The sequence below is a fragment of the Leguminivora glycinivorella genome, chromosome Z, assembly GCF_023078275.1.
Source record: "Leguminivora glycinivorella isolate SPB_JAAS2020 chromosome Z, LegGlyc_1.1, whole genome shotgun sequence".
Taxonomy (NCBI): domain Eukaryota; kingdom Metazoa; phylum Arthropoda; class Insecta; order Lepidoptera; family Tortricidae; genus Leguminivora; species Leguminivora glycinivorella.
This window is the reverse complement of record NC_062998.1, coordinates 45518472-45524689: the sequence shown is the minus strand read 5'-3', so window position 1 is coordinate 45524689 and position 6218 is coordinate 45518472. Positions and strand designations below refer to the sequence as shown.

The 6218-nt window shown below is 37.6% G+C and overlaps 1 long non-coding RNA gene across 4 annotated transcripts; it reads right to left on the bottom strand.

Annotated features, from left to right (window-relative positions):
* Window positions 1–742: 742 nt before the first annotated feature.
* LOC125241838 lies at window positions 743–5295 on the bottom strand. Of its 4 annotated transcripts, none has more exons than XR_007178779.1 (3): window positions 5281–5295; window positions 4261–4373; window positions 743–1041 (listed from the first exon to the last, which is right to left on the bottom strand). It is a non-coding gene; the product is annotated as an uncharacterized LOC125241838 (long non-coding RNA). The 4 variants fall into 4 exon arrangements; XR_007178776.1 differs by lacking the exon at window positions 5281–5295 and adding an exon at window positions 5160–5181; XR_007178778.1 differs by lacking the exon at window positions 5281–5295 and adding an exon at window positions 5125–5145.
* Between the last annotated feature and the right edge of the window lie 923 nt (window positions 5296–6218).

The following is a 6218-nucleotide window of genomic DNA, read 5'->3' as shown; positions in this document are numbered from 1 at the left end:
ATAAACTTACTAGAAAGTTATGACGAAAACTTTTAAGAAGTTCATTTTTGTACATTGCATCAATAGCACATTATGCAACTTGTCCGTAACATACATGCTATTCATTGCGGCAATGTTACATTCATAATACACCAAAAAGTTTGATGTTGTATATTGTATTGACTTTTCACCGATACCTTTCAATGCGTTACAAATATAACATTGCTTTAATAACTCTAATGAAGTTCCTTGCAAGTTACGCATGTAATGTACCTAAAAGTAGCTCTCATAATGTTTCATTTGAAACTTCTGGAAATGATTATATTTGGTATGTTGTGTCAACAAATCACTGGTAACTTTTGTGAAAGTTACTTGTGAACCGTTCACACAATATTTCATAGGGATATTTCAGGGAACGTGATTTTTGTGGTTGGTAGGACGTCACAAATATAACTGCCCGCAAGGTGCTCTGCAAGCTGCGTGAGCCTGAGCGAGCCTCGTGCGGCTGCCAGCTGCCGGTTCAAAGAGAACTCGCTTGATTCGATCGCGATTCTATTGAAACAAGCTAGATTCTCTCCAAAAGCCGACAGCCAAAGGCTAGCGCGCGAGTACGCTCGACAGGTTCGGATCCGTGCGCAGCTTACAGATACTACCCAGCATAATTTTAATGATTATGTATGATCAAAATAACTATAAACGAAAAAGTCAAACTTAAAAAATACCTCACACAAAAATCATTGATTGTAAAACAAAAACATGGATATACAGACAACATAATTATTTTATTTAAAGTTTTTTCTTCAGACCGCAAAAACAGCACCATACTAATGAAAAATGATATGAATACTTATGTAGAGTTAGACATTTGAATTGAACATAAATGTTATCATAATACACACAAACACTATTTTAAAACACTGCGTGAATACTACGACGGTTAAGAGCCCGCAGGACCCGAGCTCCTTCTCATATTTGAGGAGACCACCCGTCGCGCTGAAGAGGCGTCACTAAGGCCGTTCGCAGACGCACCTTCTCAAGTCCTCCTCGCCTCAAGTGACATACCTGCAAAAAAATAAATTCATTCAATCTATAATTCTGATTGTACACATGAAACATGAGTTTGCCGCTGATGAGATGAAGGATTTATGATAATTATTTTGTATGATTTAACTTATTGATTATTTGTTTGTCCTTTCCAGTACTCGGGACCATGGGGTCCCGGACATTTGGGAGGCATGTGTGGGGCCGAAGCCAACAGCACGGCCTCTGTGCTGTTGGCTTCGGCTGTGCTTTCTAGACAATTTACTCTAAATGTAATGTGACACTACCCGGCGATTATCCCTGTCCGCACTATAGTAATGCACCCAAGGACAAGCGCCGGTTAGTGTAGAACTATTGATAGAAAAAGGTAAATAAAAGAAACCGGGCTATTAGGTTGAATTGCTGGTGGACTTGTAACCGGTACTATGGGAGACTATGGCACCTGCCTTGATCATATTATGTTATAAAAACATGAAAAAATAGGCAGGCGGTGACTAGCCAATTATTATTATTTGCCTGCTCTCATCCTGCACAGTCTCCAATACGTCTGCACGATTTCTTAGAAACTGATAAGTCTTCAAGAGGAGACTTTGCAGTGTGGTTTTGTACATGGAATTTTCCTGTACTTAAAATATTTTATACCATACAAAATTACAAATGAAGCATTAGATAATTATAAGAAACACATTGGCAAATGTTATTTTTAAATCAAATTTCTATTGAATATGTCTGATAGCGTACATTGGGGTAATTTCGAAAGTCACAGAAAAATCACCATTATTTCCATCATATCAATGTTCCCCTTTCGAAATTACCAGAGCATTTCTGTGGTTCGAAATTGCCCCAACGCACCCTAAATGAGTTGACGTCACTAAACACGAAAGTCGTACTATTTCCATAATTAGCAAACTTAAAAAGAAGCTGATTTGTGTGCTACTCTGCGGCGGCGGCATATGTACGTATGATGTTTATGACTATACCTATACTGCCCTGCTAAGCCGAGTGGCGCTGTCTCAAAACCAAATGATTTTGGAAACGTAAACGTCAGTGATATTATTATTTATTTAGGTAATCACAAACATAAATCTCTAATTAATTTACATAGTATCGTTAAACCAATAAGGTTTGTCTCGATACCTATTCCACAGATACCTATAGATACTTTATAAGTTAATTATGGATTTTCGTTTGGGATAGCGCTTTTCGGCTTAGGCCTCCTAAGTATAGGGGGAAACGAAATAATGGGCTTTGAGCGTGGAAGGAACAAATCTCCGTCTCACTTACCTGTACACCTGGCATAATAGCTCATAAGGTTCAGGTGTAATGCGGAATTACTGAAAGTAATGATTTTTTCAATACGTACATAATAAACGACATTTGTACATCAATTTCCATAAGAAAAAAGCGCCGCCGCGCCGCAGAGTAGCACACGCTGAATTGACTAAAAGGAAAGTAGACTATTCTTTCCACTTAATGCTAGTATTGCTAGTGACGCCGTGTCTTGCGAGGGCGACGGTCGCCGTCGCGTCTCACACTTCCATATCGATAAGGTTTGATTTCGTATACGTCGCATCGCCCACGCAAGACACGGCGTTAGTTACACTGTCCAGTTTTTGGACAACTATATATATTATAAGAGTGACCCACAGGTCAGTGCGTTCCCTAAGCGAATTCAAGGCTCTCAAATTTGTTGAAACATGGTCTACAATAGGGTGGTCCACATTTGTATGGAAGAAAAATAAATATGACTAATCCTTTCTCCACATGGTTCCCTTTGTTCTATTATGAATTAGTAGTTTATGTACCAAATTTTAACCCATTTGCTCATTATTTACAGGTCGCTCAAGATACATTTAAAATTGGATATCTCCTATAATAAAATAAAAACCGAAATAATTAAAACATTGCAAACTGCCCGGTTCATGTTTTATTTAGCTCTAATGAAATAGGGAAAAATATAATTAAACCATTAAAATACCTCCATGTAAGATTTTTCTTTAGTCAAGTTCATTTCATACATTTCAGTATGGCATTATTGCTTTATTTTGAGCGACCTCTAAATAAAGTCTGATTGTTCTCAAAATTGGTTGACATGATTTTAATAAGTTTTCGTGTAGAAATAACCATGTGGAGCTCAAACAATAAAAAACATTTTTTTTTGGACCACCCTAGTCTACAATAAATTTAATCGACTTATGAGATTTGTTATTCATAGTAAAGTGTAAAAATAACCGGCCTAGAGCGTGTCGGGCCACGCTCAGTGTAGGGTTCCGTAGTTTTCCGTATTTTTTATTAAAAACAACTGAACCTATCAACTTCAAAACAATTTTCCTAGAAAGTCTTTATAAAGTTCTACATTATAAACTGAAATAAATGTCATATACAAAGAAAAAATGACCAAGGCATTCTATATTTCCTATGAAATAATTTAATTTGGTCTTAGAGTGAAGTTCTACATTTGTATTTTTTTTTTTTAAACATATGGTTCAAAAGTTAGAGAGGGGACACACTTTTTTTCCTTTAGGAGCGATTATTTCCGAAAATATTGATATTATCAGAAAACGATTTTAGTAAACCCGTATTGATTTTTAAATACCTATCCAACAATATATCACATGTTGGGATTGGAATGAAAAAATCAGTCCCCACTTTACCCTAACAAAACATTTTTTTCCGCTTCTTATTTTACCACTTTGTCGGCGTAATTGATATACATAATTACATATTGGCACCAAATTTCAGCTTTCTAGTGCTAACGGTTACTGAGATTATCCGCGGACGGACGGACGGACGGACGGACGGACAGACAGACAGACAGACAGACATGGCGAAACTATAAGGGTTGCTAGTTGACTATAGAATTCTAAAAATGATGTGAGATTGAGATGATTATTTATCAATACATTTTTATTATAGGCTACTTTCCTTCTAGTAAAATCAGTTTCTTTTTAAGAACTCTCAAAACGAATTTGAATGATTTGCTGATATGGAAATTAAACGAAAACGTGTCGACTGACGTCACGGTCAACTCCTATGATCATTATAAATTTCAATGAGATTTAAATAGAAATTGGGTTTAAAAATATGGCAGATTATTTTTAAAGGAAATTTCTATTTAAGTTTTGCTTCGTCAATATCCTCGCTCTTGTTATCACTACTGTCATTGTTGACATTTTGTATTTACTGAATGAAAATACAGAAATAAATTAATGAAGAGAAGGGTAAAATGTGCAAGCTAACCAAATTCCACCGGGCCAAACAAGGTGAGTGAGTGCACTGTCGCGCTGACACGTAGATCTGCAGTTGGAGAATGGCCTGTGGCACGAAGTAGCAGAGCACTGCGCCACAACCATCTGAAATGTCCGGTGCGTGAGCTAAGCAAGTGAAAATAACAGGGAGAAGCAAATATGCAGTGTTAGTTAATGAGGTGCAGAAACAGTTAATAAGAAAACCCAGGAATATTTATGAACACACACAAATAATTAGCAATTAAATGAACCCAAATGCTTAATTTACACAAATCTCTTAGGTTAATTAAACTGAGCTTGGACTATCAAAGGGTCATGTGGGACTATTTACGTGACGTGACGTTTTTATACTTGGTACACAATGAAACACAAAATAAATGTTGTAGACAAGATACAAATATTGTACCCTCGACGGCTTTATATTGTCAAGTTGTAATATCAGGCAATCACAACTGACTACATACCTAAGGGTCACTTGCACCACCGAAAATGGAGGGTTGACCCGAGGCTAACCCACCATTTCATATGGAATTTGACAGTTGATAGCCCACTAACCTTGAGTTAAGCAGTTGGTACAAGTGGCCCTAAATGAATTTATGCTTAACTGGGCCCTAAATGTCTGACGGAGGCACTAAAGATTCGATAAATCTGATTCTGTATCTGTACGTATTTACGTAGGTGGATAACTACAACTTTATAAAGTAGCAGACACTGAACAAAGAAACACTATTTTTTTTTCATAAACATTCAGTTTATCTTTAAATTTATATGCATGTAAATAACAAGTTACTTGGAAACTTGAAAACAACTCTGTGTTGATAAATTAGAACCAAATACAACCTTTGCAATTACGTACCGACAACTGTACTAGATTAACTGTATGTCACTTACGATTTTACAAGCTTTGATAATACTAAGTAACACTAATTATTATGCCACGAACTCACGACAATATTCACAAGTCAAAAAGGAAATCAAAGTAGACGTATAAATGGAACGCGCAACTACATACCTTTCTTAGCTTAAAGGCCGCTGTACACACATGGCCAACAGTTCCACCAACCCCCTTGGCCATGTGTGTAGAGGGCTACTTGGCCGTAAGTTGGCAGTTGGCGCTTGCGCTTGCCGGCCAACCGATTCGTGTCGGTTTTTTGTCCACACATCAAAGGATCTTGGCGCCAATGGCCAACTGCGTTTACACGTTGGCGCTTCATTCAGTTGGTCGTCAGCCGTCAGAGAGGACAGTAGTGATATATTTACGAAAATAATAAGTTTATCTATGCCAATAATAGTGTAGATTTTAGGAAATAAAATAACCTTGCAAATGTTTAATGTATTTCCTAAAAAAGATAAATGTTCTTATCAGAATATTAAAAAAATTGTTAATATTGCAAATAATTTAATTTTACTACGGGGTTATTATTTTTTAATATTTTTTTTCTGACAACGTCTATGACCAAGAATTTCCTAGATTTTTTCATTCCACGTCCATCTTTCATGAAGAGCCAATGCCAAGTGATTGGTTCGCCAATGTGTAAACAGCGGCTCTTATCTTGGCCAAGGGGTTTCACAAAGGGCTGGTGGAACTGTTGGCCATGTGTGTACAGCGGCCATAAGAGAGGTCTGCCGCGTCATTTGTAACCGACGAGTCCGACGACGACAGCGTGATGACTTGATAATAATACAGGCACTGGGATAGACTTCACTGGCCATTGCACGCAGGCCGGATCCTGTTGTTGATCGCCAACTTGTCCAGGATCGCGGCAGATGATGGGGCATGGGCAAAAACAACCCTGAACCTGAACACAGTATAAAAATATATTGATTTATAATGTTAAAAATAATTCGCGGATGCGACATGTAGGTCGTCGATTCAAGTGGGGCGCGAAGGCGGCGTAAGCGCTACCCGCGACGTGACGAGCCGTTTTTCTGTAATATGATATATTACAC